This window comes from Odocoileus virginianus, chromosome 33 (assembly GCF_023699985.2).
Source record: "Odocoileus virginianus isolate 20LAN1187 ecotype Illinois chromosome 33, Ovbor_1.2, whole genome shotgun sequence".
Taxonomy (NCBI): domain Eukaryota; kingdom Metazoa; phylum Chordata; class Mammalia; order Artiodactyla; family Cervidae; genus Odocoileus; species Odocoileus virginianus.
The window spans coordinates 31,264,779-31,277,154 of record NC_069706.1 but is presented as its reverse complement, the minus strand read 5'-3'; positions in this window follow the sequence as shown (position 1 = coordinate 31,277,154).

Sequence of the window (12,376 nt, the reverse complement as noted above, 5' to 3'; positions counted from 1 at the left end):
GGGGGCTGCTCAGAGAGCAGCGTGGTGCCTGACCCTACCACCCATCCCTCTGGAAGAGGGAGGTACCAGGAGTCAGAGTTCTGTCTGTCTTGGAGGCCATATAATGGATCGCTGATGCTGTGGAAGGCTGACGATGTGTCCTTTGCTGGTGGTTGGATTCTTTGCCCCTCTAGACCCTTGGTTACTTTGAGTGACCATTCAGAGCATACCCCCGAGGTCAGGCACTTTCTCTTTAGAGCAGGGTGACCCTACGCTCAGTTGGAGGCCTTCCACTGCAGAGACACTGAGGCCCATGGAATCCAGGCATGCTCCCCCCTCTGCTTCCAGGAGGCTGCCTGCCCCAGGCACTTTACAAGCCAGCCGTGAAGCATGGCAGCAGGCCAGGAATGGCCCGGCATTGCTGCCCTGGGGTCTCCAGGGCGCCCTGTCACTCTGGCCATTCTATTATTGCCGCCCATGGGGGTGGAGGCTCTGGGCACAGTCCTGGCCAGGGCAGAGCGTGGATAGTGCCTCAGCTCCTACGGTGGCCGGGGCTGGCGTTGTTTCATGGTCTCAAGCCCGGTACCCAGTGGGCCGGTGAGCCCTCTGAGAGCCCTGTGGGCCGCCTATGAGAGCTGCCTTCCCTTGTCAAGTCCCCCTAGTCCGCGTGCGGCTCCTGCCTCAGTTTCCCCGCCCAGCTCTGGCACCCGCTGGAGCTCCCAGTGTTCTGTTCCTCCCTGAAGCCTGGCAGCTTGAAGGACGGATGCCCCTCCCCAACTCCTGCCAGCCCCTGAACCGGGGACTATCTCTTTTCCTGGGTCCCTTTACTAGAAGACTCAGTCTCCTTGTCATTAATGGGAGTGATGTCACCTGCCCTGCAGAGTTGTTGGATGGGACAGTGAACATGTTTCAGAGCCGGGGAGTGGGATTCACTGGAAGAAGGGGATTGACGGACATACGTGCATGTGCGCTCAGATGCTCAGTCGTGTCCCACTCTTTGCGACCCCGTGGACTGTAGCCCTCTGTGCATGGCATGTTTCAGGCAAGAATACTGGAGCAGGTTTCCATTTCCTACTGCAGGGGATCTTCCTGACCCAGGGATCGAACCTGCATCTCCTGCCTTGGCAGGTGGATTCTTTGCCACTGTGCTGGCTGGGAAGCCCAGCATACATACACTGCATGTATAAAATAGCTAACTAAGGCGAGCCGACTGTGGCAGAGGGAACTCTGCTCGGCGCTCCGCGGTGACCTAGGTGGGGCGGAAACCCAAGGGAGTTTTTGTGTGGTTCATTCACCTGGCTGTGCAGCAGAAACACACCACATTGTAAATCAACTGTACTTCAATAAAAAATAGTTTCTAATGCATCTAACAAAGTCCCTGGCAGAGAGCAAGTGCTCCGTGGAGGGTGGCCATGATCACTCCTGGTGTTGAGAACGACTTTCTCCATCTGTCTGCCTCCCACCTGACTCTGAGAGATGCTAACTGCTGAGAGCCCCATCTTTTGACCCCTGGGAGCAGTGCCGCCCCGTAGAACCTTCTGCAGTCGTGGAAATGGTCTGTGTTTGAGCCGTCCAATATGCTGGCAGGCCCTCTGGAAAGGTGGCCAGTGAAAAAACGTTTTTTAAAAATTAAATTCAGATTAATTTAAATGTAAATAGCGTCACGTGACCAGGGGCTACTGAATGGGACAGCACAGCTTTGGGTAGGAACACTGGCCTGGTTCATTCATCACACAGATGTTTATTGAGAGCCAACTCGATGCCGTTTAGGTGCTGAGATTTCAGCAGCAGACAAGACAGGAGAAGGCCTTGCTTCATGGTGACAGGAGAAGTTAAATAAATAAATAAGCAATTCAGGCAATGACAAGGGATGTAGACAACTCCAGAGCGCCCTCAAGTGCTAAAGCAAGCGTGTACTTGCTGTCTTTTTTTTTTTTTTAATCTTTATTGGATGAAACGATTCCCATTCTTTTATTTTAAAAAATGTCCAATATATCAAAAATTCCTGATCTGTGTAGAGAAATTCCATTATATCATTTAAATAGATTTTAGCATATTGTTTTGTCTCTTGATGGACTAGTCCTGTTTATTATTATGGGCTTCATGAGTAAGCTTTATTTAAAGTTTTAAATGGGCTTCCCTGGTGTCTCAGATGGTAAAGATTTAAATAACACATAATTTCAGTTACTTAAGTTATTCCAAGACAAAGAAAATGACGAACAGCTCCTTGATTTATTATTTGAAGTCATAGTGACTAAATAGCAAAATTTTATACTATCAAAAAAGAAAAATACATACCAATTCCACATATACATAGAGATGAAAATTTTCTAAATAGTAGCAAATAGAATTTATTAATCTATCAAAAATAATTCACTATGGCAAGTAGGATTTATTGCAGTAATGCAAATGTGGTTCAAGAAGTTAATCAGGTAGCTAGTGGGAAACAGTTGTATAGCACAGGGAACTCACGTCAGTGCTTGTCACAACCCAGAGGGGTGGGACGGGCAGTGGGAGGAAGGCTGAAGAAGGAGGGGATATATGTATACTTACAGCTGATTCACGTTGTTGTAGAGCAGAAACCAATGCAACGTTGTAAAGCAGTTATCTTCCAATTAAAAATAAACAACAACAAAAAAGTCCCTTTCAAAAAGTAAATAATTGAAGACTCTGATAAAAAGGAAGCTCATTAACATAATTTATTATACCAACAGATTACTAGAGCAAAGATTGTTAGACATGTAAAAGCATTTGGTATAATTCGTGTTTACTATTGGGCTTCCCTGGTGGCCCAGTGGTAAACAATCTTCTGGCTAATGCATGGGACATGGGAGACGCAGGTTTGATCCCTGGGTTGGGGAGATCCCCTAGAGAAGGAAATGGCAACCTGCTCCAGTATTCTTATCTGGAAAATCACATGGACAGAGGAACCAGTTCATGGGGTTGCAAAGAGTTGGACATGACTTAGCAACTTAACAACAACATACATCAAAAGATTTGCCTTTGTATTAGTGTGTTTGAGCTGCCGTAACAACATCACAGATTAGGAAACTTAACAACAAAAATGTATTTTCTCATAGTTCTGGAGGCTGAAGATCCAGGATCAAGGCTTGGGCAGAGCTGGTTTCTTTGAAGGCCCCTCTCTTTGGTTTGGAGATGGCCCTTATTCTTGTGTGCTCACATGGTCTCTTCTGCGTGTGGACCTGCGTCTATCTCTTCTTCTTCTGAGGACACCAATCATACTGGACTAGGACCCACCCTAAGGGTTCATTGTTCCTTAAAGATCCTGTCTCCAGATACAATCACTGTCTGAAGTACTGGGGGTCAGGACTTCAACATATGAACCTTGGGGAGATACAACTAAGCTCATAGCAGGCTTCAACCAGCTCATGTTAAAGCATATCTCTAAAAACATAGCGACATTGAACTTCAGCTACTTAGTATAGCTTGCAAAGCTTATGCCCTTGGTGGCATCTTGAAATGACTCATGTGTGCATGGTGGCCTGTGGACCATGCAGGGCCACCACCTCAAACAGCTCACGGGAATGACTTCCATTTGGCTTTATTTTGTGCTTGAGAGCTGGCACCTAAGAGAAGGGGGAAAAAGTACTTTCTTCCCAACGTTTTTCCAACAACACTGGCTCCTGGCTCTTTTGAGTCTCTTTGTCTCCTCGGATACCATTTACAGAGGAAGACCTGCCAACAAACAGCCCGATTATCCCTGGTCCATAGAGCACCTTAGGTCCATCTACTGGATCCAGGTCTTAGCATCTCAGTGGATATAATGGCTATAATGTATATATAGTGGATATAAACATGGACCCATCACCTAGCTTAAGTAATGATCATCATATTGCCAACCCGGCCTCATCCTTTCTCCCCATCCTCTCTTTTGAAAAACAGCCAATTTGAGATGAAACTTAGATATAAAAATCAAGGACTAAATGTTGAACAATGTGGTGTCCCCCAGGGTTGTATCAATGACATAACTGCTGATGAATTACACCCACGGAGAGGGTGAGTTGGATCAATCCATATGGCCCTGCAATGTGCCCAGGGAAAAACTGTGCTTGATTTAGAGACATTAAGTTTGACAATATATTTATTAAGTGAACCAGAGAGGGAAGCCTAAAGTATAATATGTTCTGAGAGAGAGGCATGGAAACCTTTGTGTACTCATTGGTTTTATTGTAACAAAGCAATATGCACATTTTAGCATTTAAAATAGAACATGTTTTTTCCCTTCCAGTGAAACAAAAAGAAAAATAACAAACTTTTTATCATGGAAAAATGTGAAGCATTTGCCAAAGTAAAGCAAGCAGTACAATGAATCCCTGTGGGCCCATCACCTAGTTTAAGTAATGATCACCATATTGCCAACCTGGCCTCAGCCCCTCTCCCCATCCTCTCTTTTTCTCAGTTGGAATGTTTTAAAGCACACCATAGACATGTCATATTAAGAAAATTAAAAAAAAAAACCCGAACAAAAATTACAATACGGAATGTCATTTCCAAATAAGATCCCTTACATTCTGCTGAATTGCCTCCATTAAGTGGCAGGGCTCCAGTCATCGTTAGGAGAGGATTTTATTGTTGAAGCAAAAGTTTCAATGGCGAGGACATCCATTAAGCATCATCCAAGAAGAAGCTGTTTTGTCACCATGCCCGTTTCACCCTCCCAAACATCTAGAACCACCTTCTGCCGATTTTCTATAATCCTGCTTTTCTAGTTTTACAAAGAAAGAGTAGAGATCTAAGGACTGGTATTATATGTTCATATTCACATGGATATGGTTGCAGGGAAAGAAAAAAGAACACTAGGGCTCTGCCTGCTTCCCCGCGGGTGCCCAGCAGCCTCCGGGCTCACAGGAGTGCACATTGTCTTTTTTCTCATCAAGCACAGTGGTGTATGCTTTCAAGGGTTTTGTTGAGAAAGGAAGGGATAGAGAGGGAGTTGGAACAAAAAAAAAAACTGTGTATCAGGTGTAAAGAGGCCAAGAGAGACTTGAGGAACACCAGGGGATGTAACGTAAGTGAAAAGAGCAGACCATTCCCTCACTGCCAAGGTCCTGAGAAAATGAGAAAGGCTGATTGGAAAAAGAAGGTTGAACTGCATCAGTGTTGTATTCGTCTTCCTCTCTGTTTTCTCACTCCCCATCATCTTCATCTTCTTTATCTTCACCCCCATCTCCTCCTTCTTCAATGTCCTCCAAACTTCTGTAGCCAAACACTCCCTCCCTTGACACACCTTCCCATCCACTGTACTTTCCCCTTCTCTCCTGGTTATGGCTATTATAGTTGCATAGCAAATTACCCCTAAATGGAGCCGCTTAAAATAACTATTTTATTTTGCTCACTATTTGGTAGATCAGAAATAGAGAAAGGGCTGGGCTGGGCAGCTCTTGTTTGGGGTCTTCAACTTGGTTGAGGTCGCTGCTGGCTGGGAATGCAGTCACTGGAAGGTACTACGGGGCTGGCTGTCCAAGACGGCGCACTCATGTGGCTGCCTGTTTTTGCTACCTAGCTGTTGGCTGCTCCACCTGGCTGTTCCTGTGTGGCAGATAGTTGCACTTTCATTTTCATTTGGTTCAAAATATTAAAAAAAATTTTTGAGACTTCTTTGACTTCTTCTTCTTCATGTGTTACTTAGAAGTGTGTCATTTAATCCCCAAGTGTTAAGCACACAACTTGGAAGTTTCTATTTTTATTTTCCTTTTTAAATAATAGGCTTTTAAAAATATGTATATATTTTTGATGCAGACTATTTTCAAAGTCTTTGTTGAGTTTGTTACAATACTACTTCTATTTTATGTTTTGGAGTTTTGTTCGTGAGGCGTGCGGGATTTAGCTCCCCAACTAGGAATCAAACCCACACCCCCTGCATTGGAAGGTGAATTCGTAACCACTGGACTGCCAGAGAAGTCCCTCTAGCTTTTTTTCAATACTGATTTTTTAGTTTAATTTCATTGATATCTCATGGCATAATTTGTATGATTTCTATCTTTTAAATTTGTTAATGTGTATTTTATGGCTCACAATATGGTTATTTTGGTGAATGTTCCATATGAGTTGGAGACAAATATATATTATTCTTTTGCTGGATTAAATACTCTATAGAGTCAATTAGAACCGGTTGATTGATGGTGCTGTTCAGTTCAACTGTGTCTTCTCTGATTTTCTCCTTGCTGGATTTGTCAGTTACTGACAGAGGGATTCTGAAGTCTCCAACTGTAATACTGTATTCGTTTATTTTTCTATGAAATTCTGTCAGTTTTTTCCCTCATGTATTTCAATTCATTATTGTTAGGTGCAAACACATTCAGTCAGTTTAGTCTCTCAGTTGTGTCTGACTCTGTGCAACCCCATGGACTGTAGCACTCCAGGCTTCCCTGTTGATCACCAACTCCTGGAACTTGCTCAGACTCATGTCCATTGAGTCAGTGATGCCATCCAACCATCTCATCCTCTGTCATCCCCTTCTCCTCCTGCCTTCAATCTTTCCCAGCATCAGGGTCTTTTCCAGTGAGTCAGTTCTTTGCATCAGGTGGCCAAAGTATTGGAACTTGAGCTTCAGCATTAGTCCTTCCAATGAATATTCCAATGAATATTCAGGACTGATTTCCTTTAGGATGAACTGGTTGAATCTCCTTGCAGTCCAAGAGACTCTCAAGAGTCTTTTCCAACACCACAGTTCAAAAACATCAATCCTTCAGCTCTCAGCTTTCTTTATAGTCCAACTTTCACATCTATACATGACTATTGGAGAAACCATAGCTTTGACTAGATGGACCTTTGTTGGCAAAGTAATGTCTCTACTTTTTAATATGCTGTCTAGGTTGGTCATAGCTTTTCTTTTCTTTTTTTTTTTTTAGGTCATAGCTTTTCTTCCAAGGAGTAAGTGTCTTTTAGTTTCATGGCTGCAGTCACCATCTACAGTGATTTTGGAGCCCAGGGAAATAAAGTCTCTCACTGTTTCCATTGTTTTCCCATCTATTTGCCATGAAGTGATGGGACCAGATGCCATTATCTTCATTTTCTGAATGTTGAGTTTTAAGCCAACTTTTTCACTCTCCTCTTTCACTTTCAAGCACATTAACCACTATTATGTTTTCTTGGAGAACTGACATTTTTATCGTTATGTAATGCTGCTCCTTACTCCTGCTGACTGTCCTTGTTCTGAGGCCTGTGGGGTCTGAAGTTAATGGACGCACTCCACTTTCTTTCGATTAATGTTGGCTGTAGCTTTCTTCATCCCTTTTATTTCAAAGCCTGTTATTTTAAAAAACATTTAACAAAGGTAACTGTGGCTCAGCTGGTAAAGAATCCGTCTGCAATGCAGGAGACCTGTGTTCAGTCCCTGGGTTGGGAAGATCCCCTGGAGAAGGGAAAGGCTACCCACTGCAGTATTCTGGCCTGGAGAATCCCATGGACTGTATAGTCCACGGGGTCGCAAAGAGTCGGACACGACTGAGTGACTTTCACTTCACACATGATGTTACATTTACCATCTTAATCAATTTTATGTGTATAGATCACTCATGTTTTGTGTGTTTACTTGGTTGTGTAACCAGTCTCCAGAACTCTTTCCATCTTTCAAAACTAAAACTCTATACCCGTTAATTAACAACTTCCCTACTCATTATCCCTGAAACCACCAAAATTAACTTTCTGTCTCTATGAATTAAAAAAAAATTTTTGCTGATGTATTTTCAGCTGTGCTGGGTCTTGGCTGCTGTGTGGCTTTTCTTTAGTTGTGGAGAGTCGGGGCTGCTCTCTAGTTGCAGTGCTCAGACTTCTCGTTGCAGTGGCTTCTCTCGTTGCAAAGCACAGGCTCTAGGGTGTGAGGGCTTTAGTAGTTGCAGCGTGTGGGTTCCATAGTTGTGGCTCCTGGGATCTAGAGCACAGGCTCAATAGTTGTGGCACACGGGCTTAGTTGCCCCGCTGCATGTGGGATCTTCCCAGACCAGGGATCGAACCCATGTCTTCTACATTGGCAGGTGGATTCTTAACCATGGAGCCATCAGGGAAGCCCTGTCTATGAATTTGACTACTTTAGGTTCCTCATGTAAGCGGAATCACATGGTATTTGTCCTTTGGTGACTGGCTTGTTTCACTTGGCATGATGTCCTCCAGGCTCACCTGTACTGTAGAATTTCCTTCCTCTTGAAGGCTGAATGATATTCCATTGTATGCATATACTGCGTTTGTTGATCCATCATCTGTCGATGGAAAGTTCCATTGTTTTCACTTCTTGGCTGTTATCAACTGCTACTTTGGATATGCTTGTAAAAATATCTCTTTAGGACCCTGCTTTAGACTGTTTTCTGTATATACCCAGAGGTGGAATTGCCGGGACATATGCTAATTCCACTTCTAATTTTTTGAGGAAGTGCCATACTCTTTACCGTAGTCGATGGCCCCGTTTTACATTCCTGACAGTGGTGCATGGGGTTCCGAATTCTCACATACTTGTCAACACTAGTTATTTTCTGGGTTTTCGTTTTGACAATAATCACCCTACCTGTGTGAGGTGGTATCTCATTGTAGTTTTGATTTACATTCGCTTAAGGATGAGTGATGTTGAGCATCTTTCCATGCATTTGTTGGCCATTTGTATATCTTCTTTGGAGAAATATCTATTCATGTCCTTCACCCCTTTTAAATCCACTTTTGTCATTGTAGAAATTATTTATGTATTTTTTATCAGATATATGATATGAAAATATTTTCTCCCATTCCATCAGTTGCCTTTTTACTCTGTTTAACATGTTTTTTGATGCACAGAAGTTTTAAATTTTGATGTAGTCCAACATGTCTGTTTTTTCTTTTGTTGACTGTTCTTTTGGTGTCATATCCAAGAAATCATTGCCAAACCCAATGTTACAAAGATTTTCTTATATGTTTTCTTCTGAGAGTTTTATAGTTTTTGGTCTTACCTTTAGGTCTCTGATCCATTTTGAGTTAATGTTTATATATGTTCTGAGGTGAGGGTCCAACTTCATTCTTCTGCATGTGGATCTCCTGTTTCCTAGAACCATTTGTTAAAAAGCCTGTTCTTCCCCCATTGAATGGTCTTGGCACCCTCATCAAAACCATTTGACCACTTACGTGAGGTTTTATTTCTGGCATTTCTATTCTATTCCATTTGTCTATATGTCTGTCTTTATGCCAGTCTTCATTACTGTTTTTTTCCCACTGCTTTTATTACTGTAGGTTTACAGTAAGTTTGAAATCAGGAAGTCTGAGACCTTGAACTTTGTTCTTTTTTTTTTTTTTCATGATCATTTTGTCTATTTGGAATCCCTTGAGATTCTTTATGAATTTTAGGATAAAATTTTCTATTTCCTCTGATAGCCTCATTCTTGTCTATCCCACTGTTTCTGAGATTCCCTATTTAAAATTAATTTACTGTAAATGCATTTATTTATTTATCTGGCTGGGCCTGGTCTTAGTTGTGGTACCCAGGAGATTCCATCTTCGTTGTAGCATACAGGATCTTTAGTTGCAGCATGTGGAATCTACTTTCCTGACCAGGGATCGAGCCCCAGGCCCCCCTGCATTGGGAATGCAGAGTCTTAGCCACTGACCAGAGAAATCCCTTAAAACATATTTAAGTCTTCATAGCACTTTTCTGACTCCCTCTGTCCCTTCTCTTCTTGTCTCTTTTTCCGTTGTTTCTTCACATGCCTGGATCTTCGGAATCCTGTACTTGGGGGTGATCTAATTGCTTGACTAGATTCCTAGATCAGGATTGGCAAAACAGTGGCCCATGGGCCACGACCAGCCCACTGCCTGTTTTTGTAAATAAGATTCTGTTGGGACACAGCCGTGCTGGTTTGCTTGTGTGTTGCCTGTGGCTGTCTTTGCACTTCAGTAACAGAGGTGAGTAGTTGTGACAGAGACCATATGGCCAGAAAGCCCCAAATATTTGTTAGTCTGCCTTTGGCAGGAACAGTTTGCCGACCTCTTCTGTGCATGTATCAGCCTCCCTCACCTCTCGCTTTGACCTTGGCTCTGATGATGTCCGCGTGAAGTTGTAACACAGAAATCCTTCCTGGTTGGTTACATGGGGGTGACATCTTGAGGTTGGATCAGGCTCCCAGATCATAGCTAGGAGGCTGACCATGGTGGGGGTCAGGGGAGGCTCCTCTGGTGGGGGAACGTGAGAGCAGAGACCTGGATGATATGAAGAAGTTGTGTCAAGGCTTTGAGGCAGAAAGCAGCTTGGTGACTTCAGAGCATCTATAAAGAAGTCTGCTGAGGCCGGAACAAAGAGAGGTGGGAGGGAGGTGGTGGGACAGGGGTGGCAGGAAGGTGCCCCCACCGAGGCTGCGCGGGGCCGTGGGGACTTTGTCACTGTCCTGCTTGGGGGTTAACAGTTGCATAAAGGGTGGGTCTTGAGTGTGTCTGTCACATTCAATGTTTCATTTAATCCTTGCCCATGCTGGGGGAGGGGGAGCATCATTGTACCCGTTTTAGAGGTGAGCAAACAGAGGCAAGAGAAGTAAAAGGACTTGCCCAAGACCACCCTGGAGAAGGAGATGGCAACCCACTCCCGTATTCTTGCTTGGGAAATCCCATGGACAGAGGAATCTGGCAGGTGACAGTCCCTGGTGTCGCAAAGAGTCGGACATGACTGAGCATGCATGCACGCAAGACCACACAACATTTTGTGTCTAAATTAGACTCTGAACAGAAACCCCCAAGTTCCCACCCTAACTTTTAATAAAGTGTAATGAATTATCCATTGTTGACTTTTTAATTTTTCGAGGCAAAATATCACTGAGCCTGGATAGAATGGTGTTTGCGATTCTTCCTTGTGCTAGAATCTAGTAGGTGCTGTCCCGAGTCAGTCCTCAGGTTGGCTTGGGAGGTGAGTCCTGGGCCACAGCAGACTCTGCCTGACCTGTCCAGCCTTTGGACTGAGGTCTGATTGCCTCAGTGTTTGACTCCCGGATTCATGGGGGCTCATAAAGCTCCTCAGACGCCAGGTCTGTGTCCAGACTCCGTCGCGATGGTTGAGAGGGGGCAACAGAGGCACTCGGTCATGAAGTTTGTGCTGATTTGTTACAGTAGCAACCGGAAACTGAGACAGACACTAAAGCAGCCGGCAAGAGCCCTCCTCCCGCCCCACACTGAGTCCAAGGCTTGAGGTCTGGGCCAGATTCCAGGGTCACTTAGTTGGTCAGAGTTGACTAAGCCTGCTCGGGCTTGCAGACAACATTATTCCAGCTGGCTGGCCCCTGGCCCTTATGAGAAAGGCCGACTGAGACCCAAATGAAAAAGGGGTTATTTGAGGGGCGGCTTTGGCATGCTAAGCTTCCCCCTACCCCACTCCGCTCAGCTTCCCCTCTCCCTCCCTTGCCCTTTATGGGGCTGGCTTCATGCAGAGCTCAGACACTCCTCAGCCTTCAGCAGATCAGGCCCCAGGGGACTTCTCTTTGTCACTGGAGAGTGATCAATGTGCCTTCTGTCGCAGCACAGGCTGTGAGCCTGGCCCTGTCCCCCTCCTCCCAATGAGGCCTGCCGCCTACCATCCTGCATTGACCTGGCAGCGTGCGGTGCCTTTGCAGCAGAAGACACAGATTATTAACACACGGGTCAAAGACCGTGACCCTGCTGCGGTTTCCCCCAAAGAGGACGGCGGCGTGGACTCTGACCCGGAGCGGGGGGCCGGAAGACAGGGCTTCTCCCTGCCTCTCTCCTCATTAAAGCAGCCATCCTTCACGGGGTAATACATGCAGACCTACCTCACATTTATCAGCTTTATTAACCTACTTTTTATTCCAAAGCTACACGGCCCTTCTCAGCATAACCTGTCTCTCACTGCGCCCTGCACACCCTCTGTCCACCTTCTTTGTCTTCCTGCTGACTTTTTCCCCTCTCTTCCTCTCTTTCCCTAACAGGGCTCCCCCCCATCACCCCTCCGCGAGGTACATGACCCAACAATCTGTGATGATTTAAAAATTCTTTTTGGCATTTCAAAGAGAGATTTCTCCTCTCCCGCTTGTGAATCTGAGAGGCAGTGTGGTGTCAGGTTCAAATCACAGCTTGGCACTTGTATGACCTTGAGGTTTGTTCTGCTATCTATTGGTGCTTAAACTGACCACCCCAAAATGGAGTGGAATAAAATAGATCATCCCAAACCTCGTGCCTGTCATGACTTGTGTGGGTCAGGAATTCTGGAAGTGCTTGGCTGGGCTGTTCAGGGCAGGATAAATCTCTCACGCTATTTCAGGCAGAAGGGTGGTGGAGGGGTAGGAGTGGCAGGAAGGAGGTGGATGGGGTAGCTGGAGGCTGTCTGGGGATACCTTTTCATGTAGACGCATTGCAGGGTTAGTGTGGGCTTCATCGTAGCTCGGAGGCCCCAGGGAAGTCAAACTGTTTACCTGGCCGC